General features: G+C 45.6%; 1 pseudogene across 1 annotated transcript; it reads left to right on the top strand.

Moving 5' to 3' along the window:
• Positions 1-4,654: 4,654 nt before the first annotated feature.
• Positions 4,655-5,876, top strand: LOC308256027 (pygopus homolog 2-like; annotated as a pseudogene). The gene has a single exon. The product of its transcript is annotated as a pygopus homolog 2-like (transcript).
• Positions 5,877-13,840: the final 7,964 nt, after the last annotated feature.

The following is a 13,840-nucleotide window of genomic DNA, read 5'->3' as shown; positions in this document are numbered from 1 at the left end:
GCTTTGAGTAAGGTTTGATTGGAGATGGCTCTGGCGGAAAATTGGGGAGTTGGGCTGTTTGAGAGAGTGGAAGGAAGCATTTATAGGAACAAACCTAACTACTGGAGTGTTTTTAAAAACATACAATCTAATTTCCCCCTTGGATTTAGGGTGTCTAATCTTTGCTTGCTAAGGACTTCTAATTTATTGATCAGGAAGTGTGGACTTCTTACTTTATACATTTTTGGTCTCTCCCCACTTCGCATGCTAACTATATACATAACACCAAGTAGAGGTTTGGTAAGTGATTGCACAATGAGTGGATAATTGATAAAAATGAAAACGACAGTTAATGTCAGATTAAATAACATAATAGTGCAACAAATGTTAAATATGTACTTCATATAAATAATATAAATACATGCATAATTAAATTCATTCAATCAACAAGTACTATTAAGCATATGCTCTGATCTGTGCTCTGAGTAATTGATATGCCTAAAACAATGAAGATGGTACTTATTCTCTAGTGGAGGAAACTGATGATAAACAAGTAACCAATAAGTGATAAAATGTCATCTTGTGATTAAGTATTACAAAGAAAAATAAAGCAAGGTAAAGAATGTTTGAGGAAATGGCTATTTGGGGTAGAATGACTAGTTTAAGAGCTGTTTGAGGAAGGAGCATTGAACAGAGATGTGAATAATGTGAAGAGTGGGAAGGTGATTGATAAGCAGGGCCAGGACATTGCACTAGTTACAATGCTTCATATATTTCCAATGTGTGTTATTAAGTATAGATCCTTTCAGGATTGCCTGCTCTTGTTTTAAGCTTTATCTGATTAAATAATTTAAATGGGTCCTACAAGAAACACATCTCTTATTTTTTTATATTTTTACTAGAGGCCTGGTGCATGAAATTCATGCAGGGGGGTGTCCCTCAGCCCGGCCTACAACCTCTCCAATCTGGGACCCCTTGGGGGATGTCTGACTGCCTGTTTAGGCCTGATCCCTATTGGGCCTAAACTGGCAGTCAGACATCCCTCTCACAATCTGCAACCACTGGCTCCTAACCGCTCACCTGCCTGCCTGCCTTCCTGATTGCCCCTAACTGCCTCTGCCTGCCTGCCTGATCGCCCCTAACCACCTCCGCCTGCCAACCTGATCACCCCCTAACCGCTCCCCTTCCGGCCTGATCACCCCCAACTGCCCTCCCCTGCCGGCCTGATCGCCCCCCAACTGCCCTCCCCTGCTGGCCTGATAGCCTCCAAAATGCCCTCCCCTGCCGGCCTGATCGCCCCCTAACTGCTTGCTCCTCTGCGCTGGCCTAATCTCACCCCTAACTGCTTGCTCCCCTGCCAGCCTGATTGCCACTAACAACCTCTGACTTGCCCCCCACCCCCACTGTGGCTTTGTCTGGAAGGAAGTCGGACGTCCAGAAGATGTCTGGTCCACCCGGTCTACTTAGCATATTACCCTTTTATTAGTATAGATTGATTTCAGAGAGAGGAAAGGAAAGGAAGAGAGAGGAACATCAATAATGAGAGAATCATTTATTGGCTGCCTACTGCACAACCCCTACTTCACACCTCACAACCCAGGCATGTGCCCTGACTGGGAATCAAACCCTGACTTCCTGGTTCATGGGTTGATGCTCAACCACTGAGCAACACCAGCCAGGTGAAACACATCTCTTTTAGAAAAAAACAACAACAAACTGTCTTCAAGATAACTTCCCTATACCCTCCACTGCTTCTTTTCCTAAGGTGGTCTTTAGGTGTATGGTGCAATAGGGGTTTACATTATCTCATAGCTTTGAAAAACAGGGTCTTCGGGTCCATATGGTATCCTTTCACAACCAGAAATACTCTTCAATGATAAAGATTTATTACAGGATAGCAATGAGATGTGGTTGGTGGGCACCTGTCATTTCCCTCCCTATCACTAATACTGTCTCTTATAAGTTCATTACTGGATATCACCAATGATAAAGAGAAAATCTTAAAAACAGAGAAAAAAGGTACATTACATACATGGGGAAAAAAGATAGGAAATATAGCAGACTTCTTACCAGAAACTATGGAAGCAAAAAAAGACAGGAAGGAAATAGCCAGGTGGATATTTGGTAGTAATATTCAGAATAAATAGGAGTCCAAAGGCCCAGATAGGGGACAATAATCAGTGATGAAGTTGTAGGGGATGGTGTCAGTTGGAGAGAGGGAGACAAGAGGAGTCCATCAACCCTTCCCCACATCCTATTGATGTTATGGTGATGAATTTCCATCCTTGAAGAGTATCTCTTTAATTTTTATTGTGGTAAAATACAAATAACATGTATTTTATTATTTTTATCATTTTTAAGTATGCAGTTCATCAGAGTTCACAAGAACATTCCCATTGTTGTGCAACCATCACCACTTCCATCTCCAGAACATTTTCATCATCCCAAACTGAAATTCTGTACTCATTAAACAATAACTCGCCATGTCCCCTTTCCCCCATTATCTAGAAGTCACCATTCTACCTTCTGTTTCTATTAATTTGACTACTCATAGCAGAATTATACAATATTTGTCCATTATGTCTGGTTTCTTTTACTAGGTCTTAAGGTTCATCCATGTTGCAGCATGTATCATAATTTCATTTTCCTTTAAAGCTGATTAATTTTCCATACTATTTATATATACTGAAGAGTATATGCATATGTATATAACACCTTTTGTTTAACCATTCATCCATTAATGGAATTTGACTATTGTGATTAATGCTGCTATTAACATTGGTGTACACATGATATGTTCAGAGCCCTGCTTTTAATTCTTTTGGGTATATACCCAGAAGCAGAATTGCTGTATCATATGATAATTTCATGTTTAACTTTTGGAGGATCAGCCATACTCTTCCACAGCCACTGCATATTTTTTTTAAAAAATATATTTTATTGATTTTTTACAGAGAGGAAGGGAGAGGGATAGAGAGCTAGAAACATCGATGAGAGAGAAACATCGATCAGCTGCCTCCTGCACACCTCCCACTGGGGATGTGCCCGCAACCAAGGTACATGCCCTTGACCGGAATCGAACCCGGGACCCTTCAGTCCACGCTCTATCCACTGAGCCAAACCGGTTTCGGCCAGCCACTGCATATTTTACATTCCCACAAACAGTGTACAAGTGTTCCAATTTTACCACATCACAAACACTTGTTATTTTCTGTGTGTTTTTTTTTAAACAACAGCTATTCTAATGAAGGTAAAATAGTATCTCATTGTGGTTTTGGTTTGCACTGTCTTAATTATTAGTGATGTTGAGCATCTTTTCATGTGCTTATTGGACATTTGTATCTTCTTCAGAGATTCTACTATTAATTAAAAAGAGAATAGATATAAAGGCCACAAAAGAGCTGAAAGATAAACTTGATGAAATGTCCCATAACACAAAATAAAAAGGAAATTTGATGGAAAATAGGAGACAATGTGTGAGAAATGTTCTAGAAGCAGAGAGCAGAGGGAAGGATATATACTACATACCAAAAATATGTCTCATAAATGAATTAACCTGAGTCTAATTGAAAGAACTCAAGTGTCTAAAACTTTAAATAAAAAAGTTCTCACCAGTAATAACACTTGTTGAACTTTCGCTATGTGTCAGGTACTGCTTTAAGCACTTAATGTGTATTAACCTATTTAATCTTTCATACAACAGCATAATTGCTGTTATTATCCCCATTTTACAAACAGAAAACAGGTGGAAAAAAGGTTATGTAATCTACCCAAGAACATTCAGCTAGTAAGTGGTGGAGTTGTGCTGTGGTTGAAAGATGAGACAGAGGGCCGGAGACCAGGACACAGGCTTTATTAGAGGAGAAGGACCCTGCCGAGCTGCCTTGCAGAGGAAGAGAGCACACGTGCAGGAGTGAACACGCCTTTTGAGGGGAGGAATGGGAAGGGATGGGGCTTAGGGTACTCGGCAGGCGCTGACTGGTGGTTTCATATAAGGCACATGATTAGGCACTTAGGTACTTAGGAATCGGGGGCTTAGGGTATTTGGCAGGTGCTGATTGGTGGTTCAATGTACAGTCCATATAAGGTGCCCAGTTAGGTGCTCAGGAATGTCCAGGCCGCAGGTGCAGTTTACGTCATACTCCGTCCATCAGTTGGGGGAAGGGAGGATCTATCAGTGGTCACTCTGCAGATGAAGAATGGATTCAAATGTCAATAATGATGACACCATATACATGCCAAGAAGACATGAAAAGATTTATTGTGCACACCAGGAGGTCTTCCATACCTCTGGCTCCCAAGCAGGGCAGGAAATGTCCATCTCCAAATACCATCACACTGTGGATTAAGTTTCAACATATGAATTTTGGGAAGATACCAACATTCAGTCTATGGCACTAGAAACTATACCCAGCCATACTATCAATTAAGTGTGAGGGAAGAATAAAAACATTTTTAGACAATCAAGTTCTCAACAAATTTACCTCTCAGGTACCCTTCATCAAAGCTATTGGAGGATGTGTACCACCAAAATTAGAAAGTAAATCAAGAAAGAGGAAGACACGCTGGGTGGCCACAGCGCGGGGCCTGGGCTGCCCCGACACCCCTTCCAGGCGATGGTGCGACCCGAGGGCGCGTCTGTCTCCCGCTGCCGCTGACCCGGGTCCCCCACTCCATGGCCGCCTCAGCACTGCCCCCACAGGACAAGCTGGAGGGAGGTGGTGGTCCTGCACCGCTCCCCTCGCCACCCAGCACCGGGAGGAAGCAGGGCAAGGCCGGTTTGCAAATGAAGAGCCCAGAAAAGAAGCGAAGGAAGTCACATACTCAGGGCCCTGCATACTCACATCTGACGGAGTTTGCGCCACCCCCGACTCCTATGGTGGATCACCTGGTTGCATCCAACCCTTTTGAGGATGACTTCGGAGCCCCTAAGGTGGGGGGCGCAGCCCCTCCATTCCTTGGCAGTCCTGTCCCCTTTTGGAGGCTTCTGTGTGCAAGGGGGTATGGCAGGCCAAGTACCCCCAGGCTATGGCACCCGAGGTGGAGGGGGTCCCCAGCCTCTTCGTCGACAGCACCCCCCTTTCCCTCCTAACCCTATGGGCCCTGCTTTCAACATGCCCCCCCACCCCAGGGCCCTGGCTACCCACCCCCAGGCAACATGAACTTTTCCAGCCAACCCTTCAGCCAGCCTCTGGGTCAAAACTTTAGCCCTCCTGGTGGGCAGATGATGCCAGGCCCAGTCGGGGGTTTGGCCCCATGATCTCACCCACCATGGGACAACTTTCCAGAGGGGAGCTGGGCCCTCCTCTCCCCCAACGCTTTACCCAGCCGGGACGCCATTTGGCCCCTCTCCTCTTCAGAGACCTGGTCAGGGGCTCCCCAGCCTGCCCCCCAAACACAAGTCCCTTCCCTGGTCCGGACCCTGGCTTTCCTGGCCCTGGTGTTGAGGATGGGGGCAAACCCCTGAATCCACCTGCTCCCACTGTTTTTCCCCAGGAGCCCCACTCAGGCTCCCCAGCTGCTGCTGTTAATAGGAGTCAGCCCAGCTTCCCCCCAAGCAGCAGTGGGCGGGGTGGGGGCAATCCAGATGCCAACAGCCTGGCACCCCCTGGCAAGGCAGGTGGGGGCTCAGGGCCCCAGCCTCCTCCAGGCTGGTATATCCATGCGGTGCGTGTCGGAGTGAGGTGAATGATGACCAGGATGCCATTCTGTGTGAGGCCTCCTGCCAGAAGTGGTTCCACCACGAGTGCATGGGCATGACTGAGAGTGCCTATGGGCTGCTGACCACTGAGGCCTCTGCCGTCTGGGCCTGTGATCTCTGCCTCAAGACCAAGGAGATCCAGTCTGTTTACATCCGCGAGGGCATGGGACAGCTGGTGGCTGCCAACGATGGGTGATGCTGATGCGGCGACCCAGGGAAGCGCATATGTTCCTCCCTGCTCTTCCAGGGTGGTTGTTTCTGTGTCTGGCTCTTGGTCCTTGTTTCCACTGGCTCTCCATCCCTCGGAGAAGAAATGCAGTGTCTCCTGATGGCAGAAGAGGAACTGAGGTGGACAGGCAGGAGCCTGGATCGCTCACTGTTCTGGAAACTTTCCCGCTGAGATCTACAGAGATCCAGGAAACCAAAGCCCTGCCGAGCAGAGCCATTGTTTGGTGGATGTTTCTGGAGGCCTAGGGGTATGGCTGCAAGAGAAAAGGCTGGAGGAAGATCTGAAAGGCAGGGGAATCCCTTCTGTAGATGGTGGGTGCCCCCAACACCTGTGCCTAACGCTTCTATCCAGCCCCACAGCTGCAGCCTTAGTTTTTGGAGTCAGGTGTTAAAGGTTTCTCGCCAGAGGAGTTTGGGTCTCTTCTCATCCCTGCAGTAGCCCTTCCATGGGCTCGGGGAGAGAACTGTATGGAATAAAAAGGGATTTTCCTCTTTTCCTACTCTCCCCTGCCTCCTCTAAAACCTGCTTAACTCTTCCCCCTTCAAAGAACCAAATAGCTTAAAGAAACAGGAGAGTTCTTGGCCATGGCAGTTTCTTGGTGATTTGGGGTTTCAAGACAGTAGATGAGAGATGCTGTTGGGACAGTTCTCCCTGGTACCAAAGTTACTGGTCCTTTCCCAGCTTCTCTTGTGCTTTTCTCCTAATGACCATATTTTTTTGCCAAAAATTGGGAGTTGTGGTCGGACCAGAATATTTGAAGTTTGGACAGTCCTGGAAGCCTGGACTCGGTGTACCACCTTCCTCCACCCTGCCCATCTGTTGCACCTTGTTAGCGCTGGTCTTCAACTTCTGGTGCCCTTATTCCCCCACCTCCCTGGCTTGATTGAAGGAAAGCTTGAAAGGGCACCGAGCCCTTATACCTCATTTCTTCTGATAAAAGGATCCCTGTCACAGCCTGTGGTTGGGGGGAGGCAGCAGGACCCTCAGTGCCGAGGTACTGAAATGCAGTTCAGAGCCTGGGTGTTTCTTCTCTTTCCCCTGCTATTCGTGTATCTTCTGGGGCCTGGTGTTCTAGCAGTTGTCATTCCTCCCAGCCATAGTTTTGTACTGGGCTTTATTTTTTTTATTTTTAAAGCACTGCCTGCCAGAGATGGGCCTGGGGCCTGATCAGGAGCCCCTCACAGCTGCTCTTTCTGGCAGCGCATGCGCACATGACCCAGTGGGGGTGGGGAAGGCAGGCCTGAGGAGTTAGTTGTGCCCTGGACCCCCCAGCATGTGCCGAGAAGACAGGTTTACTGCAGAACTCACTTGCCTGCCCAGGTGGAGCCAGCGGCCTCTGTGCCTGCCTTTCAGTTTCCCCTGACGCTAAAGCAGCAGAGAGCAGCCCCCCACCCCTCAACTTTTGTGTGTTTGTGGTTCTGTTTGCCCCTCTTTTATCTGTTGCTATTTTTGTGGTGCCTCCCCCCATCTCAGCATTTTGTAAAGTGGCTCCTGGGGGAATAGCTGCTTAGTCCCTCATGCCATTGTTTTGGAAGAAAGTAGGGGTGGCAGAAATGTGATGGGGAGAGGGGTCTTTTGTACGGTTAGATTAATAAAATGACGTGAAAATCCAAAAAAAAAAGGGAAGACACAATTATGCCTTAATAAAGCTGGAGGGGGGAAAACAAGAGAGAGGAAGACTGAATCGAGGAAAACAGATCTAACAGAAGAGAAGAATGAAGGAAATCCCCAGAATAACAAAGAAGGTCCAACAGCTGTGCAGCAGGCAACCTGCTTACAAGGAAAAGAGAACATGGGACTCTAGGAGTGACGTCTCCCCCTAAAAAATTGGAATGGATATGTTACCGATATGTATGGTCATGTTGACAGGCAATTTTATTAGCTGTGGATGAGTTAGCCACAAATGCATAGAAGACTAAGAGGGAATTACAAGCTCTAGGAAAAGACAAAAGAAAAGGCACAAAGCCATACTTCTCTTGGTGGGTTAGCTGCAAGCAATAACAGCAAATCTGTAATAATAAAAGCATAATATGCTAATTAGACCAGACAACCTTCCGGACAAAGCCTGGACTGCTAGGGAAACCTGGGTCCCAGTGCCGGAGAAAAGCTGGTGCCGGCAGCCAGGGGAAGGAAGGCCTGTTCTTGCATGATTTTCATGCACCGGGCCTCTAGTGTGTGTATGTGTGTGTGTATATATATATATATATATATATATATATATATATATGGCACTTACTATATGCTAGGCACTGTTCTAAATGTTTTAAATTTATTAACTCATTTAATCCTTACCACAACTCATTTTGTAGATAAAAAATCTTTGGCAAAGAATTTAAGTACCTTGTTAAAGGTGACACAGTATATTAGTTTGCTCCTGCTTCTGTAAACAAATGACCACAAACTTAATTCCTTGAAACAACACAAATTTATTATCTTATTAGAGGCCTGGTGCATGAAATTCATGCACAGTGGGGTCCCTAGACCTGGCCGGCTATCAGGGACATCAGGTGCCCCGCCTCCCTGCCTCCCCGCCTCCTCCTTCCCTCACCACCCACATCTGCCACCACCAACCTCCAGTTCCCCATCCCAGCCCGAGGCCCTGCCCCGATCAGGCAATCGTGGCCTGCCAGCCAGGGGGAGGGGCCAATCAACACTGCGGCGGGTGGGCAGCGGGCGGGCAGCGGGTGGGCAGTGGGCAGATCTGAGCCTGCTGGTGGGGGTCAGGGGGGAGAGGAACCGGGGGAGGGACCCAGGAGGTTGGCCACCGGCCCTGAGGAGGGAGCCAGCTCTGCCACCACCCACCCCTGGTTCCCTGTCCCAGCCTGGGGGCCCAGCCCCGATCGGGTGATCTGGGCCTGCCAGCCAGGGGAGGGACCGGGAGGTTGGCCGGCAGGCCCCATCAGTGATCAGGGCCTGTGGGCTGGGTGCAGCTCCTGCATTGAGCGTCTGCCCCCTGGTGGTCAGTGCACATCAGCAACCAGTCAATTCATTGTAACGGTCGCTTAGGCTTTTATATATATAGATACTTCTGGAGGGCAGCAGTCCAAGATAAGTTTCAATGAGCTAAAATCAAGGTGTCTGCAGGCCTGCATTGTATCTGGAGGCTTTGGGACAGAATCCATTTCCTTGCCTTTTCCATCTTCTAGAGGCCACCTATATTCCTTGGCTCCTGGCCACTTCCTCCATCTTCAAAATCAGCAGCATAGCATCTTCTCTCCCTCCAGCTTCTGCTTCCAACCGTACATCTTCTCTCTCTAATTCTGATTCTTCTGCCTTTCTCTTAATAGGACCCTGGTGATTACATTGGGTCCATCTGGTAATCCAGGATAATCTCTCCATCTCAAAATTCTTACCTTAATCACATCTGCAAAGTCCCTTTTTACCAAGTAACATATCCACAGGATCTGGGGATTAGGATGTGAGCATCTTTGAGGAGACATTATTTAGCTTATCGCACAGAGCTAGGGGTAGAGGCAGGATTACAAATCTATCTCCAGAGTTCTTAGTGATATTCATTATATTCTGTTGCTTCTATGAAAATATTTAGAGTAAAAAATCATTTTAACACTCACTATGGATTTAACAATATTTGAGATATAACCACAATGGGAGGATAGGGAGTAAGAAAGTATGTAGTAACATAAGAAAGTTAAATCCCCATATTGCACAGCAGAAAGGTGATATACTAAACAGTCTAAAATTAAAAATAAAATTAAAATGAGTAAATATATAACCAAGCTTTTAATATATATGAATTATGTAAATAAAGATATACACTGAGTGGCCAGATTATTATGATCTCTGAACGCATAATAATCTGGCCACTCCGTGTATATCCTATATAATAAAAGGCTAATATGCAAATTGTCCCCTCAACCAGGAGTTCGACCAGCAGGCAGGTTGGCCAACCGCCCATGTCCCCTCCCCCTGGCCAGGCTAGCTGGACCCCCCACCCATGCACGAATTCATGCACCGGGCCTCTAATACATATATATATATATATATATATATATATATATATATATATATATACACACACACACACACACACACACACACACACACACTGAGTGGCCAGATTATTATGTGTTCAGAGATCATAATAATCTGGCCATTCAGTGTATATGAAATAGGTAAATAAATACATGTATATGAAAAATAGGTAAATAAATACATGTATAGGTTTTTAAAAATGTTGAAAAATTTTGCTTCAAAGGCAGAGCAGAGGAACAGGTGATTTTTGTTAAAAAGGCTGGTTAAAAAAAAAAAAAGCCTGGCAAAACCAATTGATTTTGTAAAACATATGTAGCATTACTTTGATTAAGGACGTTTAATTAGAAAACCCTAAGGTGTGAATAGGGGAATACACCATGTTTATGGCGTTTCTGTTTGCAGCATCTTCCCTGCTGGTCTTTACTCTCATGTCTCCCAGCTACCTGACCTTGTCTCAGGATCTTGTTACTTGCCTCTGGCTCCTTGCATGATGACTAGATTTGGCTGAGTTCCTTAGCCTTGGCACTATTCCTTGGACACAGCTTTGGTATTTGTCCTCCAGTTGTAAGTCTGGGACTCTGGGTATCTAAACCACCGCTGCCAGAAAGAGGATAGACAAGGACTAATCTAGTTTTGGTGGGTTCCAGGCATAGTATATGGGCAGGGAACCTCCTTCCCATGTTAATGGGGCCTGAAGCCAGAAGGCAGAGACCAGAATCAGAGGCAAAAATAGAGATTATATGCCAGGAAGTTCATTTTAGGGGCAATGTAGAGAGCAGGAGCCAGGTTGTAAGCCAATGTGGGATGAGTGAATATGGGTGAAGAAATGGAAGTTTCTTCCAAGAACAAGGAGTGACAGAAGGGACTGGACACTGGGGGTGGCAAGCAAATGAGCCATAACAAGTGGATCTTGTGCCTGTCATTTGAATCTGTTCATCAGTACCAAATACCCCAGTATTTTTTTCTAGACTTATGGTAGATTGCACTCTATGTAATTAGCTTTGGCCAATGAAATGTGAATAGAAGCAATGTGTGTTATTTCCAGACAAGTATCTTAAGATCCAGACATTATATGCTACTTCTTCTTCCTACCACAGTGATGATGTAGCGGGTGTTTAGATGGAGCCTCCTTCAGCTTAGGTTTCTTGGTAACTACAATGAGCAGAGCCCCCTGCTGACTCACATTTGACATACAGAATGAGTAACAAATTTGGGGAATTGTTTGTGATCACAGCCTGACTTAACCCATCATGACTGATGTACCAGAGCAGTGAATACAAGGCACTCGATGGGTCAATCCCAGAAATTCAGGTTCATTCAGTGAATCCAAAGGGCAAGAACAAAGCCTCAAAGGATGGCAAAGTCAAGAATCAAGAGCTGAGGACAGCTGTACTGGAATAAGAACAGATTGGAGCCTGGCCAGCATGGCTCAGTGTTGACCTATGAACCATGAGGTCAGGGTTTGATCCCTGGTGTGGGGCATGCAGGAGACAGCTGATCGATGATTCTCTCTCATCATTGATGTTTCTACCTCTCTCTCCATCTCCCTTCCTCCTTGAAATCAGTAAAAATATATTTTTATAAAAGAACAGATTTGAAGTAAAACTCAGAGGATGCTTGTTAATTTCCAGGGAAGATATTGAATTAAAGTGAGCAATACTTACCTTTATTATTCACTCAGTACTGATCCACAGGCTGGTCTGGTGGGTTTGAGGACTCAAGGTCAAGTGGATATGAGAGTGGTTGAAGCATCATTGCTATGAAGCTTGTGGAGCTTCAGGTTGGTAATGCAGGGAGATGTGGAAACATGGTAGGTGTGCTCTGATTAAAGAGGGAGCAAACTGTTAAACGCAAACCCTGCATTGATGAGGTACTCTGCCAAGTGATGTTGATGATAGGTTCCCTTTGAGTCTTCAGATGAGGTGTGCTGTTTGATCATTACTGTCTGTTGTGTAGTGTTCAAGGATGTACCCTTCTAAACTGGAAGGCACACTAGAGGCTGGGTCAGAAATGACATGACTGTAGAAGAAGACAATCTCACTGATGAACAGATTGGCTATGGAGGTGCAGATAGGGCATGATAGGCAAAACGTCCAGGATAGAAGGTTGGCTCAGAAACATGCAAGGAAGCACCGAGAGTAGGCTTCCCAGGTATTCCTTGACTTCAGGGTGCAAGTTTCACATAGCAGTAATGTGAAGGATGTTGTGTTTGATTCTATACTTTATAGAACATATTTAGGCCTTGTTAACACTAGTCAAGAAGCATATGACAGGGCATCGACCTGAGCACATGCTCCCTGAGCTTTAGAGAAAGTGTCTGCCCGGCAGTCTTGGCTGTCTAGAATATATGAGATTGAAAACTCAGAACATTAGAAAGACATAACTGCTCGATGTGAACAGAACTTCCCTGCTACAGGCTGTGATGGGATGTGTACCCTAGCCACAGATGCAGAGCCCTTAGGAAACAATGACTAAAAGCTGATTTTAGGCTGGAATTCCAATTTCCTGGGATCATATTTGACCTGGGGTCATCTTTCATGAGAAATTAGCACAAGGTTTAAGATTTCTAGACTTGATGTCCCTCTGAGATACAGTTACCCCCATAACTTCATTAGAGGCTAAAAGTCTAGAAGACTATAAAATGCCAGGCAAGCTCAGATAAGGTCCGGGCAGAGGTACAACACCCGAAGCCTCCAGATTATAGAGCAACTACAAGGTTGCTCTATGATGGTGCTTTCAGAGTAGAAAAGGGGTGAATGAGCATTAGTAATATCCAATGCCACCAGATATGGTGATGAGTTACGCTGAGGCCTTGGTAGTCCTGGGAGGAGTTCTTTACAAAGGTTCCTTGGGTCGTGCTGGGAACTTCAGGCTAGAAGAGGGAAGGCAGCTTCATGGTAAGATGTCAGGCTGGGCACATGTTCAACAGGACACTCATAGTTGGGGTGGGGAGATAAGGGAGGAGGGTGAAAACAGGGCACTCTTAAACCACACTGTAGGTGCTATACATCTGAAATTTCTGACATTGAGGTGACAGGGGAGCTGAGGGTCTAGGGGCCCAAACAATGCTGGTGGGTGGCAGGTATGAGTCCTTCAGGAAATGTTCTGGTTATTGACCTTCAGTCTGGAGAGTCCAAGGAGCTCAGATAGTATTGACAGCATGGGACTAATAGCAACTAACTTTGGATACACTGCCCCCAAGGACAGCTGGAATAAAGTGTCTTCTGGGTCACTGGCCTCTTTCCCTGCCACTCCCTCCATTTCAACCTCAGCAATATTGCTTCCTCTCTTCTTCCCAACTATTTTTTTTTAATGAGGTCATTAGATTAGACTCTAATCCAATATGATTAGTGTATTAATTTTATTATATAATATATATATTTTTTTGATTTCAGATAGGAAGGAAGAGAGAGAGATAGAAACATCAATGATGAGAATCATTGATTGGCTGACTCCTGCCTGCCCCCTACTGGGGACTGAGCCCACAATTCAGCATATGCCCTGACTAGGAATCAAACCATGACCCTTTGGTTCATAGGCTGATGCTCAACTACTGAGCCACACCGGCCTGGCTCCCTAACTATTTTTTAAGGAGAGTAAGTCCAGTTATCTGCAAACCTTTGCTTTCCTGATTCAAGTATTCGAGTGATATATGACCACCTATAGTCTTTCTCCACATCTGTCCACATAGTGCATAACTCTTCCTCTAAAGAAACATTGAACAAATATTCTTTAAGCATTGATTTAATGGAGCATCAAATCCCTAGCTTCCCCACGATCAGTGTTCTGATCTGATTCTCTACCTACCCTAAGGAGGAAGACATTGCCCAAGCACAAGCGGAATGCAGGAAAATCCTTGTTGTAGTTGAGGTCTCAAGCACAGCACCAAACATATGTGGAGTTCAATGAAGCATCAATCTGAAGATGCCAGATGGAAA

Source organism: Plecotus auritus (assembly GCF_963455305.1).
Source record: "Plecotus auritus genome assembly, chromosome: 8".
NCBI classification, from domain to species: Eukaryota; Metazoa; Chordata; class Mammalia; order Chiroptera; family Vespertilionidae; genus Plecotus; species Plecotus auritus.
The sequence above is the reverse complement of the archived record's forward strand: the minus strand, read 5'-3'. Positions and strand labels throughout refer to the sequence as shown.